The sequence below is a fragment of the Uranotaenia lowii genome, chromosome 2 (genome assembly GCF_029784155.1).
Source record: "Uranotaenia lowii strain MFRU-FL chromosome 2, ASM2978415v1, whole genome shotgun sequence".
In the NCBI taxonomy this organism is placed as follows: Eukaryota; Metazoa; Arthropoda; class Insecta; order Diptera; family Culicidae; genus Uranotaenia; species Uranotaenia lowii.
The window spans coordinates 402,540,667-402,557,579 of NC_073692.1; the positions used below are offsets into that span (position 1 = coordinate 402,540,667).

A 16,913-nucleotide genomic window follows, 5' to 3' on the forward strand; every position below is an offset into this window, starting at 1 on the left:
GCTCAGTTTATTGATTCGATTTTTTACGCTTGCTTCCTGGCGCATTTTCAGAGGTATCTTTCATCCATGGTTTTTGCTTCGCAGTTTCTTATGCCAGCTTACATATACACGCACAGCTCTCGGTCTATTTATTCGAAAATGGCCGGTGATTGGCATAGGGAAATGAGCAAAAGTTTTTTTTTTGATTTCTTTCACACATATGCGATTTTTTTTGTCTCTTAGAGGACAAGGCTTGAGCACAAAGGGGTTGTTATCACCAATTTGGCACATCAGCGTGTGCCATTTTTTCAACGTCCCAATGATGTCATGATTGGAGTAGCGTTTGACCTGTGGGTGTATTGTTGGTAAACCGTATCATGTGCCTTGTCAGTAGATTCATATGTGAAATCTTGGGTTGAAAACCAGGGTTTTTATTTACTTCAAGCGTGAGCGATTCTTCTTAGAAGACATTTTTCTATAATGGAATTACTTATAACAGTTTTAAATCGATAAATCATACCTAGGTCGAAAGATATTAGAATACTCCTTGGAATATTTTATTATACAATTTTTACACGGCATTGGTACAGTTCAGCCTTGTTCTTGTCCTGATCAATATTAACAAATCTAGGTTAGCGAGCATTAGCTCGGCGGCATCGAAAGGCTCAAACAAATCAAACTTAAGAATATACGATGGAAACACTAGTTATTGAATAGTTACCATTTCATGATTTTTTTCTGATAATTTAAGAATTCCCAAGTAACAAAACCCAAGTGGTCCAAAAGTCACCTGTTTACTTAATGTTGAACATTTAAAGTTCACATTTGGCTTAATAAGAGGTACTCGGGAAAATAAAAAACATGTCACTCGAGTACTTAATTTCGACTTTTGAACTAACATTAAAAGTCAATAAAAGTTTAATATGACATATGTAGATGTGCTTTCGATGATGCTCCATGAAATATAAGAAGATCCATGGCCATAGGAACGGGGGGGGAGGGGTTTTTGGGGTTAGACCCCCCCATAAGGATCCAAAACAGCAAGCGAGAGATTCTACTCTCGCTCTCTCTCAAAATTTTAAATTTCGAACGAATCAAATTTTGATAATAGAGTAAGGTTAATCAACAGTAACAATCAAGACTAAAAACTAATGCCAAAACCTCAAAACCCCAACCCAAGTCCAAAATTCTGCTACATTTTTTCAAAATTTTCTCACTTTTTCATCGAAATTCAGGTCTGGACATTGAATTTCTAATTCACTCAAACTAATTTCGGAGGGTTTGATTCCATAATTCTCATAACCAAAAGTGTATTTGTCGTAAAGTTTTTAGAATTTGAGATTATGTATCCAGTTCAGGATTTTGATTTTAAGTTCAAATAATCATAAGAAATTAGAAATGAAAAGCTGCTTTGAAATACTGGTTCAAATTTGGTTTAACATTTCATGTCCAATTTGAATCATGTTTTTCGAGGTGATATGCGTTTTCAATATTTTGACAATAGTTTTCCAAATATGAAAAAAGAGATATTTTGTTTTATATTCAAATTCGAAATTCCTGAACATAGTTTTTACACAAAATTAAAAAAAAAATTAAACTTGAAAATGTTATATTCTTTTTATAGTTGTTAATAATAGTACCTATGAAATAGTAACTACAAACTGGTAAATTTTAAAGAATTTTACAAAAAGTTTATTATCATAAATAGGAATGGATGTTGCAATTACTGAGCATAAAATTCGAAATAACTAGTTAAAAACTTTAAAAACCAATATTCCTACTAGATTCCAATTTGTCGCGCGAAAAACTTCTCGGCATAATTTTTGTAGTGTAGTGTAGTGTGTCAAGTTTGAGCGTTTTCAATGGAGAGGAAATAAGAGCAGTTATGTCGCATTAGAGGAAGCAAACCAAAGTAACGATTTGTTGCTTAAGCATGGCAGCCCCCTAACAGTTTTTTTTCAGTTTTGATGTCTCAATTTATCAAAACATCATCGATAGAGCTGTGATCGCTTATGTTTATTGATCAATTTTATTTTTCAAACGAACACATACATCCTAGAAATGTCATCATGACCAATCATCGTTAGTCATCAAAGTTGGTCACCATAGCTTTTAAAAAACTATTATTTAACATGTTAGCAATTTTTGTTTTTTTTTCGATTCTGTGAGTTCTCGAAGTTTTTTTTTTTATTTTTTCCAGCAACTATAATGGTTGATGAATGATAATTGCATTATTGAGATATGTTCTGGTGAAATAAAAAGCCAAAACACCAATGTTTTAACCATATTATGAGCATCTTTTCCACTGTCAGTTAATATTTTAGGTACACTGTGAATGACATAGTTTCACGACATTTTGCAACCAACATGGCGTTAGTCAATTCAATGCCTAATAGCCTTTTTATGGGCAGAAAATAAGCTAATTAGTTTGATTACGTTCAATGATGACGATTTGACGTTTCTCTCGCAAGCCAACCAATTACACGCTTAGGATGAGTTTCTTATTTCTGAGTTGTTAATTATGAGGACAGACTTTTTGAATGAAAAGGGATTGGTTGTGAATGACCCTTGGAATAAATCATGAGTTGAAGTCGAATTTCGCTGTCTAACGCCATCTTGTAATCGAACTTTAAAATATTGTTAAATGACTTAAAATTGCATGAAACACCATCAATATTGGGGAATTGCTTAGCTGTAAAATACTGTTAATCGCTAAAAATCGCATTAAACACATTAAAAACTTTTATTGGGTTCAAAAGCAAATCCAGTAGAAGTTGAATTTCTCTTTCTTACTTTATCTTGAAATTCAAGATGGCAGCTTCCACTGAACTGTAAATGACTTAAAATCGCTCGAAAGCTTTACAATAATGATATTGGGTGAAAGGGCTAAACTAAAAGAACCAGACCTCGTTTGTTTTTGGCAACACGCCTGAACTATTTTTGTTGTCAAAATAGAATGTTGTCAAAATCGAACGTTTTTTTATCTCAACTTTGTTTTTACTTAATACTACATTAAAACTACTATTTTTAATTTTCAGACAATTTGCAATAATTTATATCACTTTTATTATTTTTTTACTATGTTTCTGATGCATTTAGCACTTTTCTTGTTTTGTTTATAGTTTTTGTTTTTATTTTTTGCTATTTGTGCTTTTCATGTCATTTTTTTCTGCCTATCGTGCTATTATGTCTAAATTGAATTGGTCTTATTCTAGCGTAAACTATAAAGTAATGTTGATTCAGTTAACCGTTTGATTTAGGCACATGTGCCAAATTGGACGTTGCAATATCGAATGTTGCCAAAAACGAACGGGGTCAGTATTGTGGTGTTTTAATGGGATATTCAGTCACTAACAGCATTTCAGAGAAACACGAAAAGAGATATTCGGCTTCTATCTTAGCCTTTTCAGCCAATACAATATATTTTGGGGCTTCATGATATTTTCATTCATTTACAGCATTTTTAAGTTCAGCTGAAGCCACCATCTTGAATTTCAAGATAGCGTCAGAATGCGAAAATCAACTTCTTATAGCTTATTCCAATTACCAAATACCCATATTTCGGAGATTTCATGCGATATTCAATGATTTAAAGCATTTTTTAATTTTTAAGTTCAGCGGATGCTGCCATCTTGGATTTTAAGATGGCGTCTGATAACGAAATTCGACTTCTTCCGGTTGATCTCTTTCAAGTTATACCCGTATTGGAAGGGTTTTATGCGGTTTTCAGTCATTTACAGTATTTTCAAGTTGACTGGTAGCCGCCATCTTGGAATTTAATATGGCGACGGACAACGAAATTCGACTTCTACTCTTTGTCACTTTCACCTTATATTTTTATATATTTTTTTTTTATTTTAACTCAAAACCAACACACATAACTTATCAAAAATGTGTAAAAATGAAAGTTCCAATTAAAATATGTGTTATCTAACCTGAGCGTGTCCTGTTTTCACATCCTGATCGAGAACTATCACTAAGTTTTATGGCGGTTTAATAATCATGCACTGAAAGCTATTGTAGAAAGCTTGGAGCAAACTTTCAAGTTTGTGTTTTATTATAGTTTAAACAGAGCATTCATAACTCTTTCAAAATAACTAAACAGTATGTTTAATAAAAGTTTTATTAGCGTTTTCAAAACTATCTGAAAGCATATGGTCGAAAACAAAAATATAAGTATTTTGGTTGACCATAATTAAACCGTCATAAAACGAGCTATGTATGTATGTATGTATGTTTGACCCACCAGTGGCTGATAGGTCTTTCGACCCGAGGCGGTACGGGAAGTCTCGATCGCACATTCAAATACTGTTCATACTAAACTCATCAACAATAATTGCAGCACAACCAAGGGGTCCGTTACCACTGGCTTGGGACAGTTTTGACTCATCTTACTCCCTTCAAACTGTTCGAAGCAAATGAAGAATCCTGAAAAGGTACCTAAGTAACCTACTCATGATTCCAAATTTGCCGAGATACTCCGGCTGGCTTGAACCCACAATCCATTGTATATCAGTCTTCCGATCGTTTGATGTCCTGTCCAATCCCCCCACTAAACCCCATAATAGAGTTAAGCTATTTTGAATGTATAATAAAAATGGTAAATTTATGTTCACCTTACCTTGTAATCAACTGCACCTTCCTTACCTCAACGTACTTATCCCCAAACATGGATTCACGACTACTACTGCCCCAGAGTAATTGGAACTGGAAAAGAAAACAATACAATTAAATTGCCAAAAAACAAAAACAAAAACAAAGAAAAAAAAATTTTTTTTTTTTCACCATCACTAAGTTATGGTATTCATACATTTCTTCGAGAATTGAATAATTGTAAACCACTAAAAAAAAAAAAACATATTTTCTCAAACTAAATGACAGTATCCAAAATTTAAATTAATATTCGGATCAAATTCTTTACACCTCTTTATTATATTTATGAAATATATTTAGAAAAAAAAATAAACACTTAAAATAACAATAAAATATTATAATAAAAAAAATAATATAATCGCAAAAAAAACAAATACACAAAAATATATATATAAACATACAAAAAAAAAAAATTAATAAAAATAAAAAATAATGAAAAAAAAAATAATAAAAAAAAAATTACAATTATAAAATAAAAAAAAAAAACGGAAGATTGAAAAAACTAATATCAAAATATAACAGCTCTTGAATAAACAAACAATACGTTCACTATAAAAACTTACAACAAATGATTTCTAAATACATTATTCTTCTTCCCCCCCCTCCAAGAATTCACTATCAGCATTATCAAAAATTTCATCTACCTTTTTCTTAAATGAATCCCTATCCGAACTTAACTCTTCCCATTCGTTTATCGTTAACCTATATTTCAACATGTCTTGTTTCAAGGAATCGTTCCATGTGAAGCTAGGCCTCCCTTTTTTTCTTTTATAAAAAACAGATTTTTCGCCATTCTTAATGGGTGTTTTTCATCTCTTCGCATAATATGCCCAAAGTATTTCAGTCGAGCTGCCCTAACTCTTCTATTAATAGATTTACCCCTTAAAAGCTTTCGGACCTTAAATTTATCGTTGGAACCTTTTCTACAATAAGTCCAAATTTCTTTTAAGAAAATTTTCTCATATTTGTCCATTTGCTTTCTGCTGCGCTTCGTTAATGTTGAAGCTTTTGTACCGTATATCATCGAGGGAGCTATCACAGTTTTGTATATTAGTAATCCTATTTCTAGAGGGGGGTTAAACTTTTTGCAGAAATTTACTATCATTTTCGCAATTTTAAAAACATTTACACAACGTTGTCTAACAGTTTCTGGCCTATTCAAGCTGCTGGTAAGCGTGACACCTAGATATTTAATAGATTTACACACTTCAAACCTTTTATTATTTAATATCATAAACTTCGGTGCTTCTTGTGTTTCGTTAGGATTTCTTATCATGATTTGACTTTTATTATTGTTAATTTGATTAAACCGTCATAAAACGAGCTGCACAAAAAATGCCATAATTAAATCATAATTAAACTTCCTAATGCTAGTTCGATTAACCTGTGATACTTGGAATATATAGGCCCCTAATGAAACTTAATGTTCCTTTGTAGAGATTTTATGTACTTCACACTAGGCATACTTCTATCAATGATATTTATAAATTATTTTTAATTATTTATTTATTGCCATTTTGTAACGTAAGGTACAGTCTTATAAATTGTTTAAATGTGTTATCCTGATGTGTATCCCTAACAAAATTTTCGTTAGTTCGTTTTTTAAAGAGTATGTCGATCTTAATTTGCACGTCCTGCAAATGAATCTCTTTTGAATTCTAACCTAGATCTAATAGATTTTACATGGAAAAAAAAACGTTCTAGTTAACGAAACCTCTCACGAAAAACGATTTGCTATAGTAAACAGAATTTTGTGGGGGAATCACAAAACGTCCTGCTCGAGAACAACGTAGCGGTACAAGAAGATATCTTAGATAAGATCTTAGAGTTTCATTTCCATCATATTAAAGTTTGGAAGTTTAAACAGAAGAGTTGACTTGTTGATGAAAAGTGCTTTTGTTTTTTTCTGAATATAAAGGCAGAAGGTTATCAACAGCCCACTCACAGCGTCAATTTTTTAAAAGTTTGTGGTTCATTTGAGCTCATAACTGCTGTCAGGAAGAACAACCATCAGTACTTACGCATATCTGAACATCATCAGCAAAAAGATTACCTGAGTAAACTTCTGAACCAAGAAGAGATCGTTTATGAATAACGAAAATTGATTCGGGCTTAAAATATTATGGCAAGAATCATATAAATGCAACTACCAGCCCACACAAAGAGTTCTATGTATGTCGTGACCGAGAATCAATCTTAGAAGACTTGATGCTGTCCTTTAGGCCACGATCGGCGTCTCCCATAACTTTTAAAAGTCATCGTACCCCATCTCAGGAGCTTCAAAACTGTCCACATACGATAAGAGTAAAGGCAGAAACACAATACAGCGTCGGTCGTCGCGTCACGTCAGCGGTCAACGCTGTCGATAAGTACTAAAACGCGGACGCGACGCATCCGACGATTTTTGCATCACAATTCAGCGTCAAGAGACATCTAAGATGTCTCTTGACGCTGAATTGTGATGCAAAAATCGTCGGGTGCGTCGCGTCCGCGTTTTAGTACTTATCGACAGCGTTGACCGCTGACGTGACGCGACGACCGACGCTGTATTGTGTTTCTGCCTTAAGCTTAAGGAATTAGTTCAAAGTAATGAAAGAATAATTGAAAAACCTAGTACTTTTTTTAAGTTCTTATTTCAATCACTAGTTTAACATTCTTAGCAGAAATGTATAATTGAATGTTTAATCTGTGTTCAAATGCACGAAACTATACCCAAAACTCTGATCAGCAATAGGCGATGGGGGCGCTGCCGAAATTTGGTGATGGTTTTGCATTAGTGCAAGTGGGATGCAGCTAAAATTTCACCCAACTTTTGACAGATCTTACGGGTTTTTCTTAATTAGAGAAAGAATAACTATTCGATTCCATCGCCTATTAACTCGGAAACAGTAAAATAAAAATTGCTTGAAATTTGAATCAATAGAAATTAAGGTTTCAATTATCAGATTCAAATAGCAAGTTCTAAAGCATGATCACGAGCAAAAAAAGTATGTACCGATATAAGTCATCATAGCAGCCCGTCAATGTCGCCAAGGTGTGTTTACAGAAATATTTATCACCCATTAGAGACCATGGCGATCTACTAAAGCGCAATGTAGTGTTATAGGACCATGTTGTGAGATCAAGCACCGCACCCGACCAAGCCCAGCATATGCATCAAATGTATGGGCCTACCTTTAATGTGATAATTTGCATTTCCTCATTTGAACAGGATTTATGACTGCCGCCCTGAGTTGAAAGTGATGAAAATTAAAAACAAAACACCAACAGCACTAACTTATGGATAGGTGTCCTGGAGTAATCCACTGCGTAGTGTTGTTTGGTGTCTTGAGAAAATCTTGACTTTTTTGGAACGAAGTTTTTCGAACTGATAAAAGGTGTGTTCAATGATATTAGAAATTGATCGAGAATTTGGATAGAAAAATTGCAATACTTTTCCTCAATTCTAGAATAAATGTAAATGAACAAAATAAGGTTCGGCACCAGCCATAATTGAGACAGGCATGAACACCTCACAACTTAACAGCATGGCTAAAATCGAATTAGCTCGAATCTTGTCCCCAACCCTTTATACATCTCTCGTGTTACTGCAACTTTTTATGGGTGCATTTGAAAATTTGCAGCTAGGAGGGGTACGCACTACGCTTTTTCAGCCGGTGAGAGCGACCCGGCTAGGATATTAAATTATTATAATAAGTCGTCTAACAAGCAGATTAAACAAGTCATTCATTTTCGGCGTGCGGAACAATTAAACTTACACGCTTTAATTGCTACCCTTTGAAGACTGTTATTTCGGGCTGAAACGCTGTTGGTCTATCATTAATCAGCAATGTAAATCCCTTTTTAATATGGCTCTAGTACTAGAATAAGGCTTCGATCTAGTGGCAGGAATTTCCGATACTTACTTACTTAGTTGAACCGCAGCATAACGGCATGAGGTGAAAAATTTCTAGGACAACCGAGAGATCCCTCAAGCTGTGTTATAAATTACCTGCAAAGAGAGAGAAATAAAAAGGCGTGATTATTTAGCATCGTTACAATAATAACAGAGACGTCCCAAGTAACAATTTTAGCTTTATTATGGTCAGCAAAATATCGTTTGGACTATCGCATTAATCTTCATAAAAAGCTAAAGCGCATTCTATAACATCACCTGGACTCTAATAAAGCCAAAATCAGGCTATTTGGCCCTACCCTAGAAACGTCATCAAGACATATAATTGTTGGTCATCAATGTTGGTCACCAAAGCTTTTAAAAAGCTATTATAAAACATGTTAGAAATTTTTGTTTTTTCGGTTCTGTCAGTTCTCGGAGTTTTTTTTTATTTTTCCCAGCAACCATAATGGTTGATGAATGATGATTGCATTATTCAGATATGATCTGGTAAAATTAATAGCTAAAAAAACCAATGTTTTAACCATATATTGAGCTTCTTTTCTACTGCCAGTCAAGATTTTAGGTAAAATGTATATGAAATAGTATCTTAAAATAAATGCGCCTCGTCAAATCTGATGGTCAATCATGATGGAATTGATGGAAAAAGGCCTGAAAAAAATTTTTCCAATGCTTGCATTGTGAATCCATCAACATGGCGTCATTTTGTGCCCTTCGATTTTGCAACCAACATGGCGTGAGTCAATTCATAGTTTTATTATGGTTTAATGATGACCCCAAAAAAAGCTACGATTTGACGTTTCTCTCGGAAGCCAACGAATTACACGCTAAGGTTGAGTTCCTCATTTCTGAGTTGTTAATCATTAGTACAGTAAATGAGGACAGACTTTTTGAATGAAAAGGGATTGGTTTTGAATGACCCGTGGAATAAATCATGAGTTGAAGTCAAATTTCGTTGTCTGACGCCATCTTGAAATCCAAGATGGCGGCTTCCGCTGAACTTTGAAATGGTGTAAATGACTTGAAATCGCATGAAACCCCAACAAAATGGGTATCGGGTGAAAGGGCTTAACGAGTAGAAGTTGAATTTTGCTATCAGACGCCATCTTGAAATCCAAGATGGCGGCATCCGCTCAACTTTTAATGCTTAATGCTGACAAAAAGTCGCATTAAACCACCACTATACGGGTATTGGGTGAAAGGGCTAAACTAGAAGTCGATTTTTTTTCTATCCGACACCATCTTGAAATCCAAGATGGCAGCTTCCACTGAATTTAAAATACTGTTAATCAATGAAAATCGCTTGAATACTACTTTTTTCACGTAATACTACATTAAAACTACTATTTCAAGACAATTTAGATCATTTTAAATCACTTTTATTATTTTTTCATTATGTTTCTAATGCATTTAGCACTTTTCTTGTTTTGTTTATAGTTTTTGTTTTTTTTTTGCCATTTATGTAATTCTATTATTCCTATCATGCTATTATGTTTAAATTGTATTGGTCTTATTCTTGCGAAAACTATAGGGTTATGTTGTTTCTGTTAACCGTCTGATTTAGGCACATGTGCCAAATTCGATGTTGTCAAAATCGAATGTTGCCAAAAACGAACGGGGTCTGTATTGTGGTGGTTTTTGTGGGATTTTCAGTCACTTACAGATTTTCAGAGAAACGCGAAAACAGATATTTGACTTCTATCATTTAGCCTTAGCACCCAATACAAAATATTTTGGAGTTTCATGCTATTTTCATTCATTTACAGTATTTTTAAGTTCAGCTGAAGCCACCATCTTGGATTTCAAGATAGCGTCAGAATGCAAAAAAAAACTTTTTATAGCTTATCCCAATTGACAAACACCCATATTTTGGAGGTTTCATGCGATATTCAATGATTTAGAGCATTTTTAAAGTTTATAGAAAGCTGCCATCTTGGATTTCAAGATGGCGTAAGATAGCAATATTCGACTTCTACTCGATAAGCCCTTCCACCCACTACCACCTGGGTTTCATGTCATTTTAAGTCATTTACTACATTTTAAAGTTTAGCGGAAGCCGCCATCTTGGATTTCAAGATGGCGTCAGATAGCGAAATTCAACTTCTACCGGTTAATTTCTTTCAACTTATACCCCTATAATATAGGTTTAATGCGATTTTCAGTCATTTACAGATTTTCAAGTTGAGTGGTAGCCGCCATCTTGGATTTAAGATGGCGACGGGCAACGAAATTTGACTTCTACTCTTATTCTACTCTCTTATTACTTTCACCTAATAACCATATTGTGAAGGTTTCACGATATTTTCAGTAATTTACAGCTTTGAAAATAAAAGCGGAAGCCGCCATCTTGAATTAATGATGGCGTCAAGCAACAATTTTTTTCCTACTCTTTCACTCAATACTCATATTGTAAAGATATTCATACCACTTTCGGTGATTTCAAGTTTTCAAAGATGTATTTTTTTAATTTTAACTCAAAACCAACACGCATAACTTACCAAAAATGTGTAAAAATGGGAGTTCCAATTCAAATATGTGCTATCTAATCTGAGCGTGTCCTGTTTTGACATCTTGATCGAGAACTGTCACTAAGTTTTATGGCGGTTTAATAATCATGCACTGAGTGCTATTATAAAACATGCAAAAAAAAGTTTGGAGCAAACTTCTAGGTTTGTGTTTTATTATAGTTTAAAAAAAGCATTCACAACTCTTTCAAAATAACTAAAACAGCATGTTTAATAAAAGTTTTATTAGCGTTTTCAAAACCATCTGAAAACATATGGTCGAAAAAAAATTATAAGCATTCTGCATGACCATAATAAAACCGCCATAAAGCGAGCTGCACAAAAAAATGCCATAATTAAACCATGATAAAACTTCCTAATGCTAGTTGGCATAATCTGTGTTACTTGGGGTCGGATGATGTTGGTTGGTACTTCATAGATCAAAACGGAGCTCCAAAGGTGCAATGATAGAATGGCTTGAAGCTGCGTTGGTAGAAACGATTAATCGATTTGCGTATGAGAACAGCGAGTGCGCGATGTCGAGCTGAGCTAAGCTGAAAATGATTTGCAACAAATTGTGGTCCTTGAACGTGTTAACCCAGTTGGCAGAAGAGGAGTGACAATCGCATGTCATGTTGGGTACGTGTTGTTCAGATGTTCAGAATTTTTGGGTTAGGGCCTTATGAACTTTACAAATATACTCATAATTACAATAACACCCACAGAACAGATCAAAGGATCAAATATTATGCATGTTTGTTGAAGTTTGGATATATTTCGTATGTATATTAGAGTGGTCCAAAAAATAGGTTTTTTTCCGGAATCAAAATTTTGGAAACTAAAATCGTTTCTTAGCTAACCAGAACTTTTTATGAAAAATTTCAGATCAATTGGGTGTTCACTCTCAAGATTATGCTATACTCCCGTTCAATATGGAACAACGAGGAGTGTTTACGACTCAATCAAACCCACAACACTGAAGTTTGAGATAAAACTCCTATGACTGAATTCGCCAAGTTCTTCAGTCGGTTATCTGAAGAGATACTATTTAAGTTACTGTTTTCAACTAATATGTTCAACCGAAAATTTCATTTAGAGAATTTATGAATCAGCAAAAAATCGATAAGACGACCCGAATTCAGAGTTAAAAGAGAAACCTTGTGAATTTTTCAGGATAAAATATTAAATTTCCTCATACCTAAAAACATAAAAGTTTAAGTTTACTCATGTAAACATTAGGAGAAATTATGCAAAAGATCATGATTTAGTTTTGAGCCAAAACTTCAAAGGGATTCTAAACTAATCCCAAACCGACATAATCTACAGCTATAGCCATTTAACTGCTGTTACTGAATATTGAAGTGCTAAATCTAAGCAATAATTTGCAGTCCTAAAGTATTCATTAGCAAACGTTGGAGCTTGATAAGAACATTTTTTTAATGCTTTTCAGGTTTAGTTTGTTAAAAGTTTTGAAGATATTTATATAGTCTAAACCTTTATAAAATTATTTCAAAACATTTAATTTAATTTAACTTTGATTTGTTGAAATTGCCTAAACGGAACATAAGTTGGCTGCCAAAACACCTTTCAGAAGCGTTAATACTTGCTCACGTCTATCGTCCATCTTTATAAAAATGTTAATTAATCTTTAAAAAATATCTTTAAAGCATTCTTCAAAAAACAAAAATAACAAACTGTTAGATTTTTTTTTACTTTTTTTTAGTTTATTTACAGTGCCTTTAAACTATGTATTATTGCTAGTAATCATCCTACTCTAGGCTGCCGAAGATGATTTAAAAACAAAATGCTTTTAACGAAACGATCCAGTGCAAATCTGGAAGTCGCTTTTTTAATTTGAAGCGTTATCTGTGGCATGAACATATTAAAAAAAAACTTTTATCACGTTTTCGGAATCTTCAGCTGAACTTAAAACAATCAATTTATTCTGCAGTTCGATTACAAAATATCATTTTGATAAAAGTATTTTGGAAACCACTTCACAAATACAGATCCCGTTCGTTTTTGGCAACATTCGATTTTGGCAACATCCGATTTTGGCACATGTGCAAAATCGAACGTTTTTTAGAAACAACATTACCTTTTAGTTTTCGTTATAACAGGACCAATTTAATTCAGACAAAATTCATAAATACGTTTTTATGCTCTTAAATGGTGATAATATTCAACAATAAAAACCAAAGATTTTTAAAAAATGTATAAAGAACTCAAAAATGACAAAAAGATGAAAAATTCAAAAAGTTAAAAAACAAATTCAAGTTAAAGACTGAATATGACAAAAATCAACTGAAAAATGATGAAGAATGACAAAAACAGCAAATATGACAGACAGTGGTCGGAAAATCGCTCAAGAAAAGCAAGCAGGAATGGTTTCTAGCTAGAATGATGCTACCTCCGAGTGCTGTGATACGCACGTGGTAAAAGTACCCATTGAATATATGTCGAAAATCAACACTAACTCGATACAAGAAGATATACCATGCCCCACCGGAGGCTACCGTTGCTATTCGTCACGTGGCTAATCGACGGTGATCGACATACTTGGTGATACATTTTGAACGTCGCTCCCTCAATCATTCCCGAACGTCTATCCTCGCATCATTGTTGATAATGCTCGTTATTGATAGACGATCATTAATGTTTCAAAAGGAAAAATCTGAATAAATACCAGGACCACATGTTCAAAAAAGCTGTAGCACATGCTGGACAGTTCATTGCGGTTACCTAGTCATGATTTTGTCCTTCTAGGCAAAACGAAAAATAAAAAATCATCTGATAGCCTACATAGATCGCTCAGAACTGATACATATCAGTTATGATCCTAAAGGTTGAAAGTCGTTAGGGGAAAGAAATCAGCATCGAGACGCTCGTTGCTGATAGTCTGCGTCCTTTTTTACCTCATCATGTATCGCAAAAGTGTTTCAAATACAGAAGCGTCGTTGTCATGCATGATTGTTTGTATGATTTGGTTGAAGAAGGAAAATTTGACTGCTTTGATTTTTTGGCTCTGAATGTAGTCAAGCATGGCTCAGTGAAAATGATTGATTTTCGGAAGCATGATGACAGAAGAAAACAAATATTTTAAACAAAACAAGAAAAGTACAAAATGCATCAAAAACATGATGAAAAAAATTAAAAATTACTACAAATGGTCAAAAATTTACTGAAAACAACGTTTTTGATAATAATCATAGTTATTTTATAAAAATAACAAAAACGCAAAACATTCGATTTTGGCAACACAAAATGTACGGGCATGTTGCCAAAATCGAACGGGGTCTATACTAGGAATTTGCCTGCTACGATATAAGTTGTCTGAAATTGGTTCTAAATAGAATTTTTTTAAACCCTATTAAGATATATTGACAGTTCTACACGAACACTACCTTAGCAGGAGGCCTCAGCCCTAACCTCAAACCATGGTAGAACAGAATCGATTTTTGAGAAGGGCGCATGATGAACGCAATTTCCAGTACAAATATCGAGAAATTCACCCTGTCCAAAAGCGATACACAGATGTTCGTGTTTTGATTTTTTTGGGTGTTCAGGGGTGTCAAGTGCATTGATATTTGGAAAATAATTTTTTTTTGTTAATTGCATTGTTATTGAAAACCCTTTTCATGAGTGCTGAGAATTTGCAACTTTTCCCTTGATTTCTATTCGAATGTGAAATTAAACGCATCATTTATCTGGACGAAATAAGGCAACATAGACGGGGTTTTCATTAATTTGAGTAACAGTGAATGATTTTGCATTCGTTTAGAAGTTAGAAACAACTCTTTTTTAATTTACCCAGCTTACATTAAAATATATTTCAGATGTTTGAATTCACCTTGAAAATTCATTAGCACAAGATGGCTTATCTTCATCCATTTGGTGACGCCCCGTAATACTGATTTTAGTTACGCACCTAGCATCACTGGTGAGGCCGCCAGCAACTCAAAATTTGAGGTTATGGCTGAGGACAATTTTTCGCCAATACTATCGTCCGTATATACCCTTATACTTGTATAAGTTTCTTTTAATATTAACTGGAAAACTCTCTGCTAAATAACGATGTTTTTAATGACGTTTGTATTATCGATCTAGTCTGCCCCAAATTGGTATGGGAAATTTCAAGATTGTGAAATAATATGCGCTGCCGGCTGAAATTGATTCTAAGCCTAGTACAAGATATCATGCCAAATTTGGGCCGGATCAAATCCCGGGAAGGAATCGTTCAACGAGCCTGAAGTTTCTATGGATTTTTTAGAAGTTTTGAGAAACATGAAAAATCAGTTTTTGATCAACAACTTTTGTCCCCTTTGACCTATTTCCTTTGAATACGATTTTTCATAAAGCCTCAATTATGACAAATATTTCTTCCCAAGACTGTATTTCAATTAGAGTTGAGATAAAAAAGTTATTCAGCTGCAATTATGGGCTAACTATTTTAAAAGAAATTGGACAAAGGGGACAACAGTTATTGATAAAAAAAACTGATTTTTCATGCTCCTCCCGAACAAAATGACTCGAAATCCTATACAAACTTCAGGCTTATTGAGCGACTCCTTCCCGTGATTCGATCTGGCCCAAAATTCGACATGAGATCTTGTACTAGGCCTAGGATTAATTATAGCCTGCAGTGCATAACTTTAAAAAAAAATCGAGTCATTTGGATTGTGTGGTTAGTCATGCGATTTCTTATAAAAATAAAATCGTAACTTAAGAAAGGGTTTTGATATATCTGGTTGACAGTTTGAATCTTCCATAGTTTACGTGTTTTTCCAGAAGCATCGTGAAAGAAATTTCGAAACATTAATTGACAAGAAATAAGCTTAAGAATGCACCTATCGTACCGAAATCTCAAGTTTATAAGTCATTGAGTAGCTTCATTTGTACATTGTGAGTTTATAATTTGAGCTAAATTAGACTACGAGTAAGATGCATAAAACTTCTAACGAGCAAACATCCTGAAATTCGAACAATTTCGAGACCTGTCAACTCAAAAGCCTTTTACACCTTCAACACTTTAATTCCTGGCTATTCAATGGTGAGACTTTAAAATTTGGACGTAATGAAGTTCCGACGATCTCAATACCGATCGGCTCGAAAACTTGATGACCACACTGATAAAATCAAAGAGAACCTCCAAAGACACGCTGATAACCTGAAGACTTGAAAGCTTTAAGACTCCAATTCCGTACCTAAGGACTTTGTAAACCGAAAATCTTTAAAGTTTGATAAACATAGGTTCCTTACCTTATGAACAGACGACTTTAAGACTTGAGGGCTTATGACAATCTATGAACAGATTATCTAATGACTTAAAAGCTTCCGGAAGACCTTATTTAGACCCTAATGATCTCAATTAACTTTAAGGCTTTTACACCCCAAGTTTAAACCTTTTCAATATCAACCGATTTAAATGACCTAAATTCATGATGATCTGAAATAATTCAAGCTCTATGATTTAAAATCCGAAATATCTTAAGCCCACAAGTTCTTCTGAACTTACAATCTGCTGACATGAAATCTGTAGTATAAAATTCAGGAAAAATATTCAGTTAGGCTTCCACTTTTCCAAATCCGAATAGCCGGGCCTTACGCTTAACCCCTGCCATCAGAATTTGTACAGCCACCTTGTCCACCTTCTTCGCCGCAGAAAGGCAGTTTGCCTAGAACTGCTGCTCGTCCTTAGCAGTTTTTTTGGTCTTCTTTAGGTTCCGCTTGACAATAGCCCAGTATTTCTCAATTGGGCGGAGCTCTGGCGTGTTGGGAGGGTTCTTGTCCTTGGGAACCACCTGCACGTTGTTGGCGGCGTACCACTCCATGGCCTTTTTACCGTAATGGCAAAATGCCAAATCCGGCCAAAACAGTACGGA

The 16,913-nt window shown here is 34.2% G+C and overlaps 1 protein-coding gene across 8 annotated transcripts in view; it reads right to left on the reverse strand.

The window, feature by feature from the left end:
• Nucleotides 1-16,913, reverse strand: part of LOC129744475 (msx2-interacting protein-like) — a 523,727-nt gene that overhangs the window by 233,278 nt on the left and 273,536 nt on the right. Inside the window, exon 3 of one of the 8 annotated variants that reach the window (XM_055736999.1) lies at nucleotides 4,627-4,686. The exons of the other annotated variants lie outside the window; for them this stretch is intronic. The gene's annotated coding sequence lies outside the window, so the exon portion shown is untranslated. The remainder of the gene's footprint in view (nucleotides 1-4,626; nucleotides 4,687-16,913) is intronic. 8 annotated transcript variants of the gene reach the window in all.